Genomic DNA, 22,929 nt, shown 5'->3' on the forward strand with positions numbered 1-22,929 from the left:
TGAAGGACCCAAGAAAACTTGGGTACCTAAGATGACATGATTTGCTTGTGTAGGAGTGTCTTGCAGCCAAGGTCAACAAAAACTGCTGGTATTTGGATAGTGGCTGTTCAAGGCACATGACGGGTGATAAAGATCAATTTTTCACCCTTGAAGCTAAGAAGGGAGGTGCTGTGACTTTTGGAGACAACAACCAAGGTCACATCCTTGGTATTGGTAAAGTTCAAATCACCCCTTCTACCTTTATAGATAATGTTAGATATGTTGATGGTCTTAAGCATAACTTGTTAAGCATTAGTCAATTATGTGATAAAGGATATGATGTTATGTTTAAACCATCACTATGTATTATAACAAATCCTAATGATAATAGTTTAGTTTTTAAAGGGATGAGACGTGGAAATGTATATGTGGTAGATCTAGAAGACCTTACAAAACATAACCAATGTTTAGTTGTTAATGAAACTAAAGAAAATGATGCTAGTTGGTTATGGCACCGTAAGTTAGGTCATGCAAGCATGGACACGATAACTAAACTAGTTAAAAGAGACTCCGTGATAGGTTTGCCAAAATTAAAATTTGAAAAGAACAAAATATGTGAAGCATGTCAATTTGGCAAACAATCTAGAAACTCTTTTAAATCCATAAAATGTGTCTCTACTTCTAGGCCTCTAGAATTACTACACATGGACCTATTTGGTCCAACTAGAACAACAAGCCTAGGTGGAAATAAATATGGTCTAGTTATAGTAGATGATTACTCTAGGTACACATGGGTCATGTTTCTAGCGCATAAGGATCAAGCATTTTCTATGTTTAAGAAGTTCCATAAGGAAGTAACAAATGCTAGAGAGTCCTCAGTTATAGCTATTAGAAGTGACCATGGTACCGAATTCGAAAATCAATTATTTGATGAATTTTGTAGTAAAAAGGGGATAACCCATAATTTCTCAGCATCTAGGACACCACAACAAAATGGAGTTGTGGAAAGGAAAAATAGAACCCTAGAGGAAATGGCTAGAACGATGTTATGTGAAAGTAACCTCCCTAAGTACTTTTGGGGAGAAGCCATTAATACTTCTTGCCATGTATTAAATAGAGTTCTATTAAGACCCATCATAAAGAAAACACCATATGAACTGTGGAAAAACAGAAAACCAAAGGTTAACTATTTTCATGTTTTCGGATGTAGGTGTTTTGTACATAATAATGGGAAAGATAATCTAGGGAAATTTGATCCAAAATCTGATGAAGGAATATTCCTAGGTTATTCTACAACTAGTAAAGCCTATAGAATCTTTAATAAAAGAACCCTAGTTATAGAAGAATCTATACATGTTGTTTTTGATGACTCTAGTGACATCTCATCTAGTAAGAAGGTTAATTTTGATGATGATATTGAAATACTTGAAGAAAAGATAGATGAGATGGGATTACAAGATGATAATCAAAAGTTGATTGAAAGAGAATCATCAAACCAAGAGCCTATAGTGGATCATGGGCTAACTAAAGCTTGGAGGTATGCTCATGGGCATCCTAAGGAACTAATTCTAGATGATCCATCCCAACCCGTTAGGACTAGAGCATCCCTTAGAAATTTGAATAACCATCTAGCTTTTGTTTCACACTTTGAGCCCAAACATATAGAAGAAGCCAAAAATGATGTAAATTGGATAAATGCAATGCAAGAAGAACTAAACCAATTTACTAGAAACAAAGTGTGGGATCTAGTAGAGAGACCTTCTGAATATCCAATTATAGGTACAAAATGGATATATAAAAATAAGCTAGATGAAAATGGAATTGTTATAAGGAATAAGGCTAGACTAGTAGCAAAGGGTTATAATCAAGAAGAAGGTATAGACTTTGATGAAACCTTTGCTCCTGTAGCTAGACTTGAGGCTATTAGACTATTATTAGCATATGCATGCTCTAAGGACTTCAAGCTATATCAAATGGATGTAAAAAGTGCTTTTCTAAATGGGTTTATTAATGAGGAGGTATATGTGGAACAACCTCCTGGTTTTGAAAATCATCAATACCCCAATCATGTGTATAAACTGAACAAAGCACTTTATGGACTAAAACAAACACCTAGAGCATGGTATGAGAGACTTAGTAAATTTCTATTAGAACATGAATTCTCTAGGGGAAATGTAGATACAACATTATTTCTGAAAAAGAAAAATAAGGATATGTTATTAGTACAGATTTATGTTGATGATATCATTTTCGGTGCTACTAACAATCGCCTCTGCGAGGAATTTGCTGATTTGATGCAGAGTGAGTTTGAGATGAGCATGATGGGAGAGCTGAACTACTTCCTCGGGCTTCAAATCAAACAATCTGAAGGAGGCATCTTCATCAATCAAGCCAAATATATCAAGGAGATGCTCAAGAAGTTTGATATGGAGGGAAACAAGTCAATCAGCACCCCCATGAGTTCATCATGTAAGTTAGACCAAGATGAATCAGGTAAATCTGTAGATCAAAAACTTTATAGAGGTATGATAGGTTCTTTACTGTATCTTACTGCAAGTAGGCCTGATATTATGTTTAGTGTGTGCATGTGTGCTAGATATCAGGCTAATCCTAAAGAATCACACCTAGCTGCAGTTAAGAGAATCTTTAAATACTTAATAGGAACTAAGAACATAGGGCTGTGGTACTCTAAAGAATCTAGCCTAAACTTAATAGGGTACACAGATTCAGACTTCGCTGGATGTAAGCTTGATAGAAAAAGTACCAGCGGGTCTTGTCAATTTCTAGGAGAAAACCTAATCTCATGGTTTAGCAAGAAACAAAACTCGGTTGCATTATCCACTGCAGAAGCTGAATATGTTGCAGCCGGGAGTTGTTGTGCTCAAATCTTGTGGATTAAACAACAATTAGAAGATTATGGCATTAAACAAGATAAAATTCTCATTAATTGTGATAATACAAGTGCCATAAACCTAACTAAAAATCCAATTCAACACTCAAGAACTAAACACATTGAGATAAGACATCACTTCATAAGAGATCATGTATTGAATGGTGATGTGACTCTCCAATTTGTTTGTACTGATAATCAATTAGCAGATATTTTCACAAAACCCCTAAGTGAAGAGAGGTTCAGTGTACTTAGGAGGGGATTAGGAGTGATTGACCCATCCTAGTGGGAGTTTCCACTAGATTAATTGATTTTGATGGTTAAAATGAGGTTAAAATAGAGTTTCTATTCAATAATCATCAAATCAGATCCCAACTAGGTGATTTTCCCTCATTTGGCACGGTTATAGCATGATTTTTAAGTGCGTGCCAAGGTTAGAGACGACTCGAGTAAGTTTCAGAGCCGGCTCCTAAGGGGGAGTCGACTCGCGCATTTGGGGGAGTCGACTCGCAAAGTTGGCAGCTGAGGGGGAGTCGACTCGCACATTGTCGGGAGTCGACTCGAAGTCTACAGGCGCATAAGGAGAGTCGACTCGCGCATTTTCTGGAGTCGACTCGAGGTCGAGTCGACTCGCGACACAGGGGAGTCGACTCGCAGTCGGGATCCGACTTTTTAACCCTAGGTTTGTCGTTTCGCAAACACTTTTTCTCAAGCCGCCACTGTTCACAAAGCCCTAGAGCCGACTCCTAGGTCATCCTCGATCGTCTCCAAGCCCTTTCCCGTCGATTCTTCGCCGGACATTGAGTTTCCGTCCGTTCCTAGGTCTTTTCAGGTCAGTCCCGAGCTTCCTCTATCGATTCTTCTTCGTTCTCTAGGTTTTCATCTCGTTTAGGTCAAGATGCCTCGCAAGGGAGTTGTTAGAAAGAGGTCCCGTCCCGTGGCCGGTCCCGAGCGGCGCTCCAAGGCGCGGCACGATCCCGCGAGGCAACCTCCTCCGGATCGTTCCCCGCCTAGGGTGGTTCATGTTAGGCCGTTGGCCGGGAAGGCCGTCACCTCCGGGAGGTATGTCACTTTCGACTATCTCTCCCGGGAAGGATTCACCATAGGCGATAGGCTTAGAGCCCAGGATCTAGAGTACTTCCTCACCTTGGACCTTCCCACCTATCCTGGCCTAGTTCAAGAGTTCTACAGTACCGTCCATCGGGGAGATGGAGGTATTGAGGGCACGGTATTAGGTGTCCCATTGCGTGTCACAGAGGACCTCATTGCCCATATCCTCCACCTTCCATTAGTAGGGGTGGCTCCTGCACATCCTGAGGATAGATTTGAGGCCCTTACGATCGTCTTAGGGCATCCACCTCAGTCTCCCCTAGATGAGGTATCTGCTAGCTCACTTCCTATTGAAGTGAGAATCCTTTTGAGCATTTTGTCCAGGTCCATCTTCCCTAAGACAGGGAGATTTGATTTTGTGAATGAGAGGGACCTAGCTATTATGTATTACATTCTTCAGGACACCCCGGTCAACTTCCCCAAGCTCATTTATAGGTATATGTGTGAGCCCCTGGATAGACCTAGGCTCTCCCTCCAATACGGAATGATATTCACTCTTCTCTTTAGGCAGTACGAAATTTCCATTCCTGAGAAGGAACCCTCTCGTGCCTTGCGATGGACTGATCGCTTGGGTACGGGGACCATGCACAGGATGGGATTTCGGAAGAGAGAAGGGATCTGGGTTAGGAAGTCCACTCTCACCGCTCAGACCACCAGACCATCACCCAGTCCTGAGCCAGATTCTGACTACCCAGAGTCCCCAGACCATCCAGACCTTCCATCCACTCCTCCTGCTCCTACCACCTCTGCCGGACCTTCCTCCTCAGCTCCACCATCTATGGAGGTCCGTATTGATCCAGAGCAGCTCCGGGAGCTGCGGCAGGAGATCGTCCGAGATTTGAGGGACGAGCTGCTCCGGGAGCTCCGAGGTTCCGTGCCAGCTCCCACTCCTGCACCCACTCCATCCTCAGCATTGGTCCCATCCTTGACAGCCGTGACAGACACGACGGCTGAGGTGCGGCAGGAGATCTACAACATTAGGACCCTGGTGCAGGCCCAGTTCCACAGCATGAGCGAGGTCACGAGCACCACGAGGAGGATGCGGGATGACATCCGCCGTGACATGCACACCACCACCGAGGGGGCCGAGCGCTTGTCGAATGTGCTCATCGACAAGCTGGACGCACTTCAGACCTCGGTGACTGGGCTTCAGACGTCGGTGACTGAGCTCTCCACTACACATAGCAGAGCCACCACGTCTATTATCATGTAGCTGGGCCATGTTACAGAGGCAGTCGCCCTCCTCATGGAGCAGAGCCGATTGAGAGGAGGAGTCACATCCTCGAGAGGAGGAGCTACATCCTCCAGAGGAGGAGATGTATCCTCGAGAGGGGGAGCCACATCCTCCAGAGGAGGAGATGTATCCTCGAGAGGGGGAGCCACATCCTCGAGGAGGTCATAGATGATTTTGAGTTGTGTTTTGTCTTCTTTTGTATTATTCTTGCTTTACCTATTGTATGCTCAAATGTATTCACCTTTATATCAATACAATGAGTAGACATCTTATCTTCATTTCTGTGCCATTTGATGATTGACTGTGCCATTTGTGCCATTGATTGTGTGTGATTACCTCCTTTTTGGTATGATGACAAAAAGAGGGAGAAATGTGTAAGTATAAAATGTAAAAGGGGAGAAATATTAAAAAAATATGTAAAAGAAATCAATGGAAATAAATAAAATGATAAACTCTTAAAAACACACATAAATTTGTTCTAAGTGGATTCGGTACCTCGAGGCTCATTATCTCTCTTTTGGGGCTCCTAATGGAGTAATTTCCAGAATCTATTCAAGGAATATTCGGAGATTAGCTGAATCTTACTCAAGAACAAATTGACAGATTTTTCCTCTAAAAACAAAAATTTTAGTTCAAAAATTTCAAAGCATTAAAAGGAATTCAGAAAATCAAAACATAGTTGAATGCATATGTTGAGGGGGAGAATCTGAATTTTAATCAAGCTAAATCATTAATGTCATATAAGCCAAACAATTGATTGCAGAATATGAAGGCTTATATAATTCCAAATGAAAGGGGGAACTTTAACTCCGAAATTTAATGTTTCACTCCTTTCAAACTTGGATAAATTAAATTATCAGACATTTGAATTCATTTATGGAGTTTATTTCATTATTTACTGAGCAACTCATTTTACATATACTCAAAGTTTTGTCATCATCAAAAAGGGGGAGATTGTGGAGTGATCGATTAAAACCCCGTTTGATTTTGATGAGCTCAAAGCATTGGAGTATATCTTGTGATTACTAATGAATTCAATTGAGTGTTTCAGTGAAAATCCTGTCCAAGTGTCTCTAGATTTGGTTCATAGCATTTTGGATAAGTTAAGAAGTCTGCATGAACCAATGTCTGAGATACGAGTCGACTCCCGAGTTTCACGAGTCGACTCCAAGCGTATCAAGGTCACTGGCACGAGCTCGAGTCGACTCCTGATCAGTACGAGTCGACTCCGACTGAAAACAGACAGAAGGACAGAAGAGCAGTTTTTCAGGTCTGAGATTCGAGTCGACTCCAATGGAACGCGAGTCGACTCCCAGCGATACACACAGAAAAAGTCAGAGAGCGTTTTATGGACTCTGGGATTCGAGTCGACTCCCGCAGTACGCGAGTCGACTCCGAGAGTGTGCGACCATCGACAGACAGAAGACCATGTTACTGCCTCTGAGATTCGAGTCGACTCCCAGACAGCTCGAGTCGACTCGAAGACAAGCTTCACGTCAAAAGGCAGAAGACCAACTTTCGGAAACTGAGATCCGAGTCGACTCCAAGGAAGTTCGAGTCGACTCCAAGACTGGATGAGCCAAAAGACAGAGAATCGGGAGTTCGGGCTCTGAGATTCGAGTCGACTCCCAGGACAGTCGAGTCGACTCGAGTGGACAAAATTCAAATTTGGATCCACGGACTACAGAGGATGAGCCGACTCCAAAATTGCCAGGTCAGCGCCAGAAGTTGGCGAGTCGACTCCGGGTCAAGACGAGTCGACTCCCAGTCAAGACGGCAACTTTAATTCAAACTGGGAACAGTTGCCGAGTCGACTCCGGAAAAGCTCGAGTCGACTCCTGCTACAGCCGAGTCGACTCCTGATCGCGCGAGTCGACTCCAACCCACCAACGGTCACATTGTCAGGCTGCGCAGAGTGTGCAGAACGGCCAGAAAAAGCAGAGTAACGGCTAGTTTCCGTGGGGGTTGGCTTAAATAGCCACAGAAGACTGTAGCAAGGTAGAGAACACACATTCCACTCCTAGCATTCAAGTCTTCAAGCTCTCTCAGTGCTCTTCAACGAGAAAAGGGAAGATCTGCATTTACTGCTCCACCAACATCTTCCCAGCATTCAAAGCTTCCTCCTCCTGCTTTCAAGTCGATCACTCTTTCAAGAGGAGACCGGAGTTCCAGAAGCCACACCTCTTCACCATCTTAAAAGCGTTTGAGGGCTTCTAACTCCTTTACGATTATATTGTTTTAAATCTGCTTTTTGAGAAGCTATTTTCTGTTTTCTTCTATCTCGTGTATTTACTTGATTCAATCGGAGGATTGAATCAAGGGGATTAAGGTTGGTTGGTGAGCCGGTTTAAAACCAACAAGTGTAAGGGTTTGATTGTGAGCCCGGGAAAACAATCGGGGTTGGTTCTAGTCGGTGAGCCTGGGAAAACCGACCGAGTTCGTTGTGAGCTCGTAAAACAATAAGTTCGGTTGTGAGCTTGCAAAACAACCGGTTGTAATCCAAGGGGGTTATAGTGAAATTCCCAAGTGAGACTTGGGGAGTGGACGTAGGAGCAAGGGTTAGCTCCGAACCACTATAAAACTTTGTGTTTGTAGTGCATTATCTCTCATCTTCTTCCCCACACATTACTCACAGCACTTAGCTTTAATTAAATAACTGGCTATAGTATTTAGTTAATCATCCACAAAGTTTTAATTAGCTAAGTTAATTTAAAAACCCAATTCACCCCCCCCCCTCTTGGGTTGTCTATCTGGGCAACAAACAAGTTGGGTTGTGAGCTTGTAAAACAACCAGCTGTAATCCTAGAAATTATAGTGAACTCCCAAGTGCGGCTTGGGGAGTGGACGTAGGAGCAAGAGTTAGCTCCGAACCACTATAAACTTTACTGTGTTTGTATTGGCTGATTGTCTCTTTCTCTCACTTCACTCACTGCATCTAGTAAACTAACTAATCTGCTTACAATAGATTTAGTTTATTACGCATTATACTTTTAATTTATCAAGATTTAATTAAAACCCAATTCATCCCTTCCTCTTGGGTTGTCTCCTTAGGCAACATAGTTGATTGATGATTAAGAATCATTCAGGGATAATTTGGTCAATTCGATTGACAAATTATCCTAAGCAAAAGTCGCATTAAAATAATTATTGAATAATTGAAGGATTAATTAGGAATTAGATTGCTAATGAACTCAATTTGATTGAGTAATTGAGCTTAGGTTGAGCAAAATTGAATAGGATTCAATTTGGGCTACATCAGGATTTGACCTAATTGGATTGGGTTCAATCCAAGTAGATTGAGCTTGACCTAATTGATGGAACTTGACTCAATTAGATTGGGCTTGATCCAAATCAATTAGAAGACCTTATTTGATGAGGATTATGTTAGAAGTATGCCCTAGAAGCTAATTTGGCTGACGCATTATTTTGTTCTGGGACATAAATTTATACTTGACCTAATAATAAATTTTTTAGGATGGGCATTCTTTTCATTCATGTTCTTATATGTCCATGAATCGTCCAAGGAATTAATAAGATGATGACATGTATTCTCAAGAGTTGAGAATTTGAGGCATGTGTCATTGATGATTAATTTCTGAATTGCTCCTGATCAATGGATCTATCACGAAGGACGGTGATCGATCCGCTGAGATTAGTGCACAGATCACTTAGTTAGATGGATGAGTCTTGAGTCCATAATGTGGAGACACTAGAGTGATTGTGCAAGTGCTTGTTAGAGAATAAGGGTACTGAGCGTGACCAAAGCAAGTAGTCACTTGGATGTCTATCCACTCGTCAGTGACTTACTTAATGCTACAGTTGTATGACTGGTTCTTTGACCTGTGATGCCTCGGCTATTCATAATAAGGTTGCTTTAGTTTGACGAGCACATAAACATGGGCCCTATCCATTTGGGTCCTTGTGGTGCAGATTGACTGCAGTAGGTTCATTGTAGAAGTAGGGGTGCATCTAGATGGAATCTATCGACCTTGATAGATTAGGAGAGATCCTATGTGATTTATGAGACTGAGTTCGTAAATTTTTGGCCAAGATAGTTTTTGAAAAAAGAGTTTTTCAATCTCGAACTGGAGTCGAATAAATTTTACATATGACAGATGATGGGGTTCGACGAGTTATCCATGATCTCCATCCTGTTGAGTATGATACGCTAACTGCACCTAGAGGTTCATCTATTCCATTCTGCTGGATTGCCACTACATGCTTCTAGGTGTCACTGGTGGATTGTGAGACTCAGAGGCATTCACTTGATGATCGGTGAACCCGAATGAGAAGAGTTGGAATTGTTCCAACCCATTGAAAAGAGTTTCAATGATGTTGTGATAGAGATCATAATATATCTGACTACCAGACAGAATAGAACCTATGACGTCATACACAATAGAGGATCTGATCGATCTAATGGTTGGCTTGTGATTTGAAATCACAATAGTTTGTAATTGTCAATTTGTTTGATAATTGGTTTAACCCACTAATTACAAGAGTTAGTAAGTTGAATAAGGAATTAATTACAATTAATTGCAATTTGATTGAATCAATTGGACTTGATCTTATTTGATAAGGTTCAAGAGTCCTACTTGAAATAGGACTCCTAGAGTTCTAATTAGATTAGGACTTCAAATTATTACAGTCCTACTTGGAGTAGGATTCCTAAAAGTCCTAATTGGATTAGGACTAAAATTTTATGAATCCTAATTAGATTAGGATTCTTAGAGTCCTAATTAATTTTGGTCCAATAGATAAAGATGACTCCTAATTAGATTAGGATTCATGTGAATCAAATAGGGAGACTAATTGGGTCCTACTTAGATTAGGATTCAATGAACCAAAAGCCATCTAAATCCTAATTTGATTAGGATTAGAAGGGAGGGGTTCCTTGGATGCTCCCGGGATCCGCGTCCCGGATGGCCGGGACTCGCATCCCGAGTGTCCGGGATGCGAGACCCGGTTGGGCGTGGCTCCTCCTAGTTTTAGGAAGAGCCACGCTTTGGGCAAGGCTATAAAAGGGGGGGCAGCCCTAGACTTGGACTATGGGTTCTTTTCTTGATGCTTGGCGGCCGCCTTCCCTCTCCTCTTCTTCTTCCATCCGCAAGGCACAAAGAGGGGCAGCAAGCATGGCTTCTTTTTCCTCCTCTTGGTCAGTTACATGGAAGAAAATAAAGAGAGGAAGGTGTTCCTCTCTTCCCTCCTTCTTCATCCATGGTAAAGAAAAGAAAAGAAAGTATTTCTTTCTTCTCCTTCTTTTTCCTCTTGGAAGCAATCAAGAGTTGATTGCTTAGAGGAGTTCCAACCATCAAAAGGGATCTCTGCAAGGGAGCTAGCACCCCGGTGAGATCGTAACCTCGATCAATCTAGATCTTTGTATGGATACATGTAGAGGCCAGACACTTGTGCGGCTTCAAGCGAACCTGATTTTCACGATCATCAAATAGCGGTGAAGATCTACCCGCTCAAAGGTAAAGATTTGATCTTTATAATTTGTAATAGTAGATCTAAAAGTTAATCAAGTAATTAATTTTAATCCTTTCCTTCAGATTTCATGATCTTCTGAGTTAGAGAACTCCGATTTTTTTGAAATCTACATTCCTCGGAACGTTCATGAGATGAACGACCCCGCGCGCGTCTTTCTGCTGCGATCATCGCAATGCGTGCGTAGGTAACCCGACAGATTATGAGTCCAAATAATTAGAATTGGATAAGGAGAAGAATTCCTAAATTTTAGGAACCCATCCTTTTCTTCTTGGAGAAGAATGATACCTTAATTTATCCCTAATATTTTCCATACCTATCCTCTTTATTTTTGGCCAAAAATTGGCGTGAGAAGAGAGGAGGCGTGGGGCTATATTTCTTATAAAAATGGCACCTCAAATCTTCCTAAAAAGATTTAGATGAATTTCCTAATTTGTAGGGATTGCATGGTGCATGAAATAGGGTGGTCTGCGGCTAAAATTTGGACGCATGAATTTCTATCTTTTAGAGATCCAAAATGCACAAAATTTGGATATGTTTATCTCCTCTTAGCTGCCAAACCACCAAAATTTTTTGGGGATTTTACCAGCCAAATTAATTGGCTAAATTAGGTGTGAGGCATGGGGGGGTCTTTTGGCTATAAAAGACCCCCATGCCTTGGGTTCAAAATATACAATATTTAGAGGTTTCAAAAAATTCTGAAAATTTTTTTTGAGGGCCTCCATCCCTTCTTCTCCTTCGTCCTCACATCTATCCTCCATATCCTTGAATAATAATTAAAGGTTGAGTGTTTAAAAGGAGAAAGCTTCAGCCATTGCAACGTTCCTGCATGAGCTAGCACTCCCGCGGAAGACGATCTACCTAGGGCTTCGCATGTACTTCTCATAGAGGCCATTCGTGTACATGGCTGCGAAGTCAAGGATCAGATCCACAAGTTTCTTCTATCATAAAAGGTATTAATCCCACATCAATATTTTATTTTGGAGTCAGGGTCTAGGTCTGATTCTCCGAGGTTTTATCCTTCTTTGGGGCTCCCATGGAGTTATCTCCAGAATCCATTCGATGGATATTCGGAGATTAATCGGAATAGAGTGTTTACTTTTTAGATCTGATAGTTAATCATGCATGATAGTTTTAGCATAATTGTTTAAACGATTCCGGTATAATCCTATGTGTTCTTAAGCTGTTGATTTCTAGATTTGATCTTGTAAGCATGCATGAATTAAATTGTTTGATTCGATTTTGCCACTGCATTTTAAAACTTAAAAAGAACTACGTATGGCTTGATCCTCCTTATGAAGGGGTACGTAGGCAATCCGATCAGGTTCAGCCATGGTTTTTTTTTTAAAAAAAATCAGCATGCTTAATACCGAAGAACCTAGGATTCACTTTCAGATCCACCGAGCTACTACACTCGAGGATTTCTATTGCGATCCATTCATTTCTAATACTGATTGGCGAAGAAAAGCTTAACTCCTCGATCAAAGCTATGCCTGCTAGTCCATTCCCAATGGGAGCTAATCAGCTGATGGTCGAGAGAGAAACGAAAGTGAAAATTTCTAATTTTAAGGAGGAAGAGACAAAAGAAAAGAAAAAAATGAGAAAAAAGAGGTACATGAATGGATAGCTACTGTCTAGCCCAGTGTAGCTACTAGAGGTATTCATTACCCTACTTCTACTAAAGAAAAAGCTTGGAATCAAAAGAATGATGGATCCCAATTACCTTAACAGCAAGAATCCCAACATGCTTAACATAGGAGGAGGAAGAAGTGAGAACTTCATTTTGATAGAGTTTCTTCCAATTTCATCTATTTCTTGATGAATTCTAACCTAAGTTTAGAAAAAAAAGATCTAAAAGAGAAGAACAAGATGAAAGGAGTATAAAACACAAGATTCCAAAAAGCACCTTTGGATGTGCTTGTGTATTGTGAGAGAGGAGGCAGCAATTATAGCTACTAAAAAGTATTTGAGTGAAGGGCTAGATATTGAAGTTATAGAGAGTTTTTAAGGATCCTAGCATTTGGGATGTGCTAGGTATCATGTTTTCATATGGTCCAAAGGTACGCCATGGATAATGGGCTATGTAACTTAGGATGTAGTCTTAATCTTTAAGAAATACAAATTGATTAAAGGACTTAGTTTAAGGTACATTTGGAAGCCTGAATAAATCACTCCTAGAATATATCTATATATGGTTATTGGTGAGGACAAGCTATTGGTACAAGTAGAATTTAATCATTTGGGGAGTCTTTGGGAGCATTCAATCACAAAAATTTAGGATATTATATTTTACCTCTAAGGAGGATTCTAGTATGTGATTTTTTTTTTGGTACACCAGCGACTCACACACAACAGGTGTGGGTACAACCTATAAAGTTAGAAAGGAGAAAAAAATATCAAGGAGATGGGACAGAGACGTGGTCCTCCCAAATAAAATATCTAAAATGATGAGATGCAAAGGATGTCACCAAATCCATAGCACTGGTTGCTTCTCTGTATACATGGGTAGCCCAATAGGAGGCACACTTACCCAGTAGACTACAAATATTGTGGAGCCGCTGCATCCCACTGGTAGCTCATCCCGGATGATGAGAGCACATAAGTGCGATCTACATACTACTTAAATTAGTATTATTGCCAACAAATAACGATAAAATTGCTGATTTAATATTATATTTTCATTTGGCACAAGTTATTGTAAATCAGAGTTTAAATGCGCATTTAGTATAGATTGTGATGATTCATGACTTCAAGCCTGATTACACTGGAGCAAAATTGAACCTGGTCAAGCACACTTGCACCCGAGCAACACGTGTCTACACGTCACAGTCCCTAGAGTGCATTGGAATTCTACATTGGAATTCAAAATAAAAAAAGAAATCAGCAGCGTTTCCAGCTTCCGGAGTCCTGCTTCCAGCTTCCTTCCCGTCTCATCCCATGCGTCCATTTTGAAGAAGATTGCGATCCAACCATCTGTGTCCAATCCCACACGTCCGCCCGCATGGAAGAGATCCCGATCCCTCTCAATCGGGCCACATAATCAGCAATCTCCCACATCCCCTGCTTTCGGATTCCCTCCCCATCCGTGTGTCTTCTGAATTTGTGATCGTCCCAGCATCCCGTTCTTCAGCAATTCCATCTTCGTGTCAAAGGATCCTACGCGATTCCAGCATCCCGCGATCAGCTCGCTTTCGAGTCCACACTCCTTCCTTCCACATCAGTCTCTCCCACGTGCAGCCCATCCTTCCGCACATCTCCCACGTCCGCATCCCAGCTCCTCTCGGATCTACTTCCTTCCTATCCCATCCCGTGAGATCTAGCCACCCAGATCCTGCGCCCAAGCTTTCGCGTCTGCATCCTAGAGCTTCCCAGCCGTCCACGGTTCAGCTCTCACGTGTTCCAACTGATCCCAGCATCCTGCAATTTCAGCATCCGCGATCAGCTCTCATCCAGGTGTCTTCCAGATCTGCATCTCATCCCGAGCGTCAATCCCACGCATCTCTAGTCGTCCACGTCCATCCTTTTCTCCCAGGATTCATCTCATCCAACCATCTCCACCGTGGGCGATGAGAGGGTATCTCTCTCGGCTGGGAAGGGAGGGCCATCTCTCATTCAAAAAACAGAGGAGGCGCTCATTCTAAAAAAAAAGGAGAAGAGAAGAAACAGGGGATGCCCTGTTTCCGAAAAGAAAAAGAGAGAGGGAGGCTAATATTTTTAATGGGGGGCTGATTTCTTTGGTGAAGGGTGATAGAGGAACCTTTGATGTATTGCTTTCTTTCAAGTAAATTCTGAATGATTGATCTCTTTGATTTACATCTATTAATATGTTCTTGATTCTTGCATACTTATTTATTAGATAGATCTTTTATGGTTTGTATTACTTGATGTATGGATTGTTTCAATGTTTGATTTGTCATAGACGTAACCGGCATGATAAATACTTAGATGTTGAATTCATGTTTCCAAATTATATACTGCATGATTAGAACTATTCTATCTGATTAACTCTTAATCAAGAATCGCAGAATTTAATTGTTGAAAATAATTTTGTCAAGGGGGATTCTGGATCCCTAGCCTTCTCCATATTCTCGAATTTTGTTTAATTGCTTATTATTCTTTATTTTTAATTCTGAAAACCATCTAAATTTACATCTGAAATTACGGTAATAATACATATATTGTTCCCTGAGGATTCAATCTCGGACTTCCGAGTTTTACTACTTGTGCGATTCTCCTGCACTTGGAAGAGCAGTTTTGCGAATGCACCAAGTTTTTGGCGCCGTTGCTGGGGAACAGCTGAATTATTAGTATATTCAGATTTAATAGGAGATTTAGTTTAGGTAATTTTAATTTTTTTTAAAAAATAATAAATAAAAATAAAATAAATATTTACATGCTAAAGTGGAATAGGGACAACACCGGTCGATTAAGTTGTTCATTTTGTGACAATTTCTTAAGACATATGATGACCCAAAGATTGATTTAAAGATTGATTTTGATGATCACAAAACCTTGAAGTATAAATACTAATATTTGTGTTGCAAGAAGAAAGATAATTTGTTTTGCAAGGAACATAGCAAGTTGGAAAAATACAAGAAGGCCTCAAAAGCTCTCAAGAAAAGTTGGAAGAAAGCTACACTTTATTGGCCCAAGTTTCAAGTTCAAATGATTCAAGTTAGAGGAGCAAATTCAAAGAAAGATTCAAAAGAATAGTCCTCGAGTCGACTCCTGAAAGTTTAGAGTCGACTCTGGCACTCTGGAGTTTCAAGAAACAGTGCTCGAGTCGACTCCGATACTCTACGAGTCGACTCCGACTGAGAACAAACAAAAAGACAGAGAGTTGATTTTCAGCGCTACAGTGCTCGAGTCGACTCCTACTTCAGTGCTACAGTGCTCGAGTCGACTCCTACTTCAATGCTACAGTGCTCGAGTTGACTCCTACTTCAGCGCTACAGTGCGGAGTCGACTCCCAGCTACAGTACCGACAGACTACTATTCACAAGTGACTCCTGTTTCAGCCGAGTCGACTCCAGCACGCTGGGAGGCATAACGACTAGTTTTTTTCTTGATTCCAACGGCTCTATTTTTGTCTCTAACGGCTAGATTTTTGTTTGCACGCCATCTAAAGCTATAAAATCAAGAGAAGAGCTAGGGGAGAAGGGATGGAAGTGGAAGAGAACATTTAGGGAAGAGATTTCAAAGAGATTACAAGGAAAATCTCTCAAAAGCACAAAAGAGCCATTCAAAGTAAAAGAGAGAAAAGAAGAGCATCCAAGTGAATCCCAAAGCTTCCTCTTCAACTGTGTGCTGCCTCAGTGATCTTCTACCTCGTGCTAAATCAGAAGAGGGTCAAGTAAAGAAGAAGCCGAGTTCCTTCATCTACAAATTTGTTTGAGGGCTTCTTCTCTTTACTCTACTTGTTTACATTGCTATATTTGCTTGTTTAAGAAGCTTGTATTTGTTTTAAATTCTTGTTCTAATATCTTATAACTTGATTCAATCAAGGAATTTGTGGAGTGATTGATTAAAACCCTATTTGATTTTGATGAGCTCAAAGCATTTGAGTATATCTCTTGTTTACTAATGAATTCAATTAAGTGTTTCAGTGAAAATCTTGTCTAAGTGTCTCTAGACTTAGTTCATAATATTTTGGATAAGTTAAGAAGTCAGCCTGAACCAAAGTCTGAGACTCGAGTCGACTCCAGAGTATCACGAGTCGACTCCAAGCGTATCAAGTTCACTGGCACGGGCTCGAGTCGACTCCGGATAAGTACGAGTCGACTCCGACTTAGAACAGACAGACGAGCAGAAAGCATCAACTCAAAACCTGTCAGCGAGTCGACTCCTGAAGTGCGCGAGTCGACTCCGATGTTCACCGAGTCGACTCCAGGGTAGCAAGAGTCGACTCCAAGGAGCCACAGGCAGAAAAGTCAGAGAGCAGTTTTCGGGTCTGAGATTCGAGTCGACTCCAGTGGAACGCGAGTCGACTCCGATGGTTGGCAAGTCGACTTCAAAGAAAGTGAGAGTCGACTCTCAGAGGAACACAAGGAAAAAGTCAGAGAACGTTTTTCGAACTCTGAGATTCGAGTCGACTCCCGCAATACGCGAGTCGACTCCGAGACTCCGCGACCACAAAGAAGACAGAAGACCAATTTACTGTCTCTGAGATTCGAGTCGACTCCCAGACAGCTAGAGTCGACTCCAAGGCAGCTCTACATCAAAAAGACAGAAGACAGTGTTTCGGAAACTGAGATCCGAGTCGACTCCGGGGAAGTTCGAGTCGACTCCAAGACTGGACGAGGCAAAAGACAGAAGATAGGGAGTTCGGGCTCTGAGCGCCGAGTCGACTCCCAGGATTGTCGAGTCGACTCGAGTGGACCAAATTCAAAAATAGATCCACGGACTCCATGGGATGAGCCGACTCCGAGAAAGCCAAGTCAGCTCCAGAAGTTGGCGAGTCGACTCCAGGTCAAGACGAGTCGACTCCCAGTCTAAGAGGCTACTTTAATTCAAATCCGAAACAGTTGCCGAGTCGACTCCAGAAAAGCATGAGTCGACTCCCGCTACAGCCGAGTCGACTCCTGATCGCGCGAGTCGACTCCAACCCACCAACGGACACATTGTCAGGGTGTACAGAGTGTGCAGAACGGGCAGAAAAAGCTCTCTAACGGCTAGTTTCCGTGGGGGTTGGTTTAAATAGCCACAGAGGACTGTAGCAAAGAAGAGAACAACCATTCCACTCTAAGTAATCAAGCTTTCAATCTCTGCAACTTGTTCTTCAACGAAAAAGAGGGAAGAGCAGCATTAACTGCATCCACCTACTTCTTCCCAACATTGAAAGAGCCTCCTCCTGCATTCAAGTCGACTACACATTCAAGAGGAGACCCGAAGTTCAAGAAGCCCTTCCTCTTCTCCAACTTAAAAGCGTTTGAGGGCTCTTAACTTCGTTATTGTTCATATTGCCATTTATCTGCTTTTGAGAAGCTGTATTTTTCTGTTTGTTCTTTTCATCTACACATTGTCTTTGCTTGGTTCAATCGGGGGATTGAATCAAGGGTATAGAGGTTGGTTGGTGAGCCGAGTGTAAAACCAACGTGTAAGGGTTCGATTGTGATCCCGGGAAAACAATCTGGGTTGGTTCTAGTCGGTGAGCCTGGAAAAACCGACCGAGTTCGTTGTGAACTCGTAAAACAACAAGTTTGGTTGTGAGCTTGGAAAACAACCGGCTGTAATCCAAGGGGTTATAGTGAATTCCCAAGTGAGACTTGGGGAGTGGACGTAGGAGCAAGGGTTAGCTCCGAACCACTATAAAACTTGGTGTTTGTGATTGATTGTCTCTCTTTCTCTTACTCTCATATCACTCACAGCACATAGCAATTAATCGAACAACTTGCAATAGCTTTAATTAGTCATCCACATCGTTTTAAATTGTAAGATTATTTTAAAACCCAATTCACCCCCCCTCTTGGGTTGTCTATCTGGGCAACAAGTGGTATCAGACCCTAAACTCTTCCACCCAAGAGTAAAAGATCGAAATGACAACCCCATTTGGATCTTCCCACATTGAGGGTCAGTCCACCCAAAGACCCCCATTCTTTAATGGATCCGACTACTCATATTGGAAGGCTAGGATGAGAATATTCATCCAAGCCCAAGACTATGAGATGTGGACCATTGTAGTAAATGGGCCATACATCCCATCCATATATGTAGAGGGTGTCACGGTACCCAAACTAGAAAAGGATTGGGATGAACATGACATGAGAAAGGCACAACTAAACTCTAAAGCTATGAATGTGCTTTATTGTGCCTTAGATAGAAATGAATTCAATAGGGTCTCAACTTGCAATTCTGCAAAAGAGATTTGGGACAGACTTGAAGTGACCCATGAGGGCACGAATCAAGTCAAAGAATCCAAAATAAATATTTTGGTTCATAAGTATGAACTATTTAAAATGGATTCTAATGAAACAATCACATGCATGTTCACTAGGCTTACTGACATTGTCAATGGCCTAAAAAGCCTTGGCAAGAACTATACTAACAGTGAGCTTGTCAGAAAAATCCTTCGTTGTCTACCAAGGTCATGGGAAGCTAAAGTGACGGCAATCCAAGAAGCCAAGGACTTGAACAAGTTACCACTTGAGGAGCTTCTTGGATCCCTAATGACGCACGAGCTAACCATGAAGCAACACAACGAGGAAGAGTCCTCCCATAAGAAAAAGGTAATAGCTCTTAAATCTACTTCATCTAACAAGGACTTGTCTTGCAGTAGCAGCAGTGAAGAAGAAGAACATGAGGAAGATGATGGTGAGGCTCTTCTTGTGCGCAAATTCAGAAAATTCATCAACCACAAGAAGTCCTATCATCAAAGGAGAGGCCCCTCAAATTCCTACCGCAAGGACAAAGGTAAGGAAAGGGAAAATGAGGGGATTGGCTGCTATGAGTGTAAAAAACCGGGACACATCAGAGCTGAGTGTCCCTTACTAAAGAAGGGCAACAAGTACAAGAAGAAGAAAGCCCTCGTCACCACCTTATCGGACTCCGACGCATCATCTTCATCATCGGATGAAGAACAAGAAGAAAAGGCTAATTTGTGCTTCATGGCCAATGAAAATGAGGTAACATCTGAATCACATCTCGATTTTTCTTTTGATTAACTTTATGATGCATTTAATGAATTAATGATAGAATATAAGGCCATAAATCTTAAGAATAAAGAACTAAAAATAGCTAAACAATCATACATACTTAAATGCGATAAACTAGTTAAGGATAAGGACTGTATCACCATAGAAAATCTAGAACTTAAGACAAGCAACCAACTCTTAATTAAGAAAACTAACACCTTAAGTAAAGATAACGAAAAACTAACTAAGAAATTTTCAGAACTTAAAAACCATAAACAAATCTTAAACAAGGATCTCACAAAAGAACTAAATGATCTAAAAGCAGAAAATCAAACACTAACTAAAGAACTTAACAAATACAAACCTTTGGTTGAAAAATTTACATATAGTTCTGAAAAGTTAAATATGATACTAAATAGTCAACGAGCAGTATTTAATAAAGTGGGTTTAGGATATAAACCAAGAAATAAACAAAAACTTCTTAGTAACTTCTTTGTTAAAGCTGGGGAAAGTAAAACTAAGAAAATAACCTGCTTTTATTGTGGAACTATAGGTCATAAAGCAAATGTGTGTAATTTTAGGAAAGGTAAAACAAAAAGGAAAATTAAAAGAGTATGGGTTCCAAAAGGAACCAACTTGACTAACCATGAAGGACCTAAGAAAACTTGGGTACCTAAGATGATATGATTTGCTTGTGTAGGAGTGTCTTGCAGCCAAGGTCAACAAAAACTGCTGGTATTTGGATAGTGGCTGCTCAAGACACATGACGGGTGACAAGGATCAATTTTTCACCCTTGAAGCTAAGAAGGGAGGTGCTGTGACTTTTGGAGACAACAACCAAGGTCACATCATTGGTATTGGTAAAGTTCAAATTACCCCTTCTACTTTTATTGATAATGTTAGATATGTTGATGGTCTTAAGCATAACTTATTAAGCATTAGTCAATTATGTGATAAAGGGTATGATGTTATGTTTAAACCATCACTATGCATTATAACAAACCCTAATGACAATAGTTTAGTTTTTAAAGGAATTAGACGTGGGAATGTGTATGTTGTAGACCTTGAAGATCTTGCCAAACATAACCAATGTCTAGTTGTTAATGAAACTAAGGATAATGATGCTAGCTGGTTATGGCACCGTAAGTTAGGTCATGCAAGCATGGACACAATAACTAAACTAGTTAAAAGAGATTCCATGATAGGTTTGCCAAAATTAAAATTTGAGAAGAACAAAATATGTGAAGCATGTCAATTTGGCAAACAATCTAGGAACTCATTTAAATCCATAAAATGTGTCTCTACATCTAGACCTCTAGAATTATTACACATGGACCTATTCGGACCAACTAGAACCACTAGCCTAGGTGGAAATAAATATGGTCTAGTTATTGTAGATGACTATTCTAGATACACTTGGGTTATGTTCTTAGCACATAAAGATCAAGCTTTTTCAGTATTTAAAAAGTTTCATAAGGAAGTAACCAATGCTAGAGATACTTCAGTAATAGCCATTAGAAGTGACCATGGTACCGAATTCGAAAATCAGTCATTTGATGAGTTTTGTAGTAAAAAGGGGATAATCCATAATTTTTCTGCACCTAGGACACCACAACAAAATGGAGTTGTGGAGAGGAAAAATAGAACTCTAGAGGAAATGGCTAGAACTATGTTATGTGAAAGTAACCTCCCTAAGTACTTTCGGGGAGAAGCCATTAATACTTCTTGTCATATATTAAATAGAGTTCTATTGAGACCCATCATAAAGAAAACACCTTATGAACTTTGGAAAAACAGAAAACCAAAAGTTAATTACTTTCATGTTTTTGGATGTAGGTGTTTTGTTCATAATAATGGGAAAGATAATCTAGGTAAATTTGATTCTAAATCTGATGAGGGAATATTCTTAGGTTACTCTACAACTAGTAAAGCCTATAGAGTCTTTAATAAAAGAACCTTAGTTATAGAAGAATCTATACATGTTGTATTTGATGATTCTAGTGACATCTCCTCTAGTAAGAAAGTTAACTTTGATGATGATGCTGAAATTCTTGAAGAAAAGATAGATGAGATGACATTACAAGATGATAATCAAAAATTAATTGAAGGAGCATCATCAAGCCAAGAGGCTATTGTGAATCATGGGCTAACTAAAGCTTGGAGGTATGCTCACGGGCATCCTAAGGAACTAATTCTAGATGATCCATCTCAACCGGTTAGGACTAGAGCATCTCTTAGGAATTTAAATAACCATCTAGCTTTCGTCTCACACTTTGAGCCCAAACATATAGAAGAAGCCGAAAATGATGTAAATTGGATAAATGCAATGCAAGAAGAATTAAACCAATTTACTAGAAACAAGGTATGGAATCTAGTAGAGAGACCTTCTGAATATCCGATTATAGGTACTAAATGGATTTATAAAAATAAACTTGATGAAAATGGAATTGTTATAAGGAATAAGGCTAGACTAGTAGCAAAGGGTTATAATCAAGAAGAAGGTATAGATTTTGATGAAACCTTTGCTCCTGTAGATAGACTTGAGGCTATTAGATTATTATTAGCATATGCATGCTCTAAGGATTTCAAACTATTTCAAATGGATGTAAAAAGTGCATTTTTAAATGGGTATATAAATGAGGTGGTATATGTAGAACAACCTCCTGGTTTTGAAAATCATCAATACCCTAATCATGTATATAAACTGAACAAAGCACTTTATGGTTTAAAACAAGCACCTAGAGCATGGTATGAGAGGCTTAGCAAATTCCTACTAGAACATGAGTTCTCTAGGGGTAATGTAGATACAACACTATTTCTGAAAAAGAAAAACCAAGATATGCTACTAGTACAGATTTATGTTGATGATATCATTTTCGGTGCTACTAACAATCGCCTCTGCGAAGAATTTGCTGATTTGATGCAGAGTGAATTTGAGATGAGCATGATGGGAGAGCTGAACTACTTCCTCGGGCTTCAAATCAAACAGTCTGAAGGAGGCATCTTCATCAATCAAGCCAAATATATCAAGGAGATGCTCAAGAAGTTTGATATGGAGGGAAACAAGTCAATCAGCACCCCCATGAGCTCATCATGCAAATTAGACCAAGATGAATCAGGTAAATCTGTAGATCAGAAACTGTATAGAGGTATGATAGGATCTTTATTGTATCTTACTGCAAGTAGACCTGATATTATGTTTAGTGTCTGCATGTGTGCTAGATATCAGGCTAATCCTAAGGAATCACATCTAGTTGCAGTTAAGAGAATTTTTAAATACTTAATAGGAACTAAGAATATAGGGTTATGGTACTCTAAAGAATCTAGCCTAAACTTAATAGGATACACAGATTCAGACTTTGCTGGATGTAAGCTTGATAGAAAAAGTACCAGCGGGTCTTGTCAATTTCTAGGAGAAAACCTAATCTCATGGTTTAGCAAGAAACAAAACTCGGTTGCATTATCTACTGCTGAAGCTGAATATGTTGCAGCCGGGAGTTGTTGTGCTCAAATCTTGTGGATCAAACAACAATTAGAAGATTATGGCATTAAACAAGATAAAATACCTATTAACTGTGATAATACAAGTGCCATTAATC

This window comes from Phoenix dactylifera, chromosome 6 (genome assembly GCF_051530095.1).
Source record: "Phoenix dactylifera cultivar Ajwa chromosome 6, Ajwa_hap1_PhDact_Kaust_v1.1, whole genome shotgun sequence".
In the NCBI taxonomy this organism is placed as follows: Eukaryota; Viridiplantae; Streptophyta; class Magnoliopsida; order Arecales; family Arecaceae; genus Phoenix; species Phoenix dactylifera.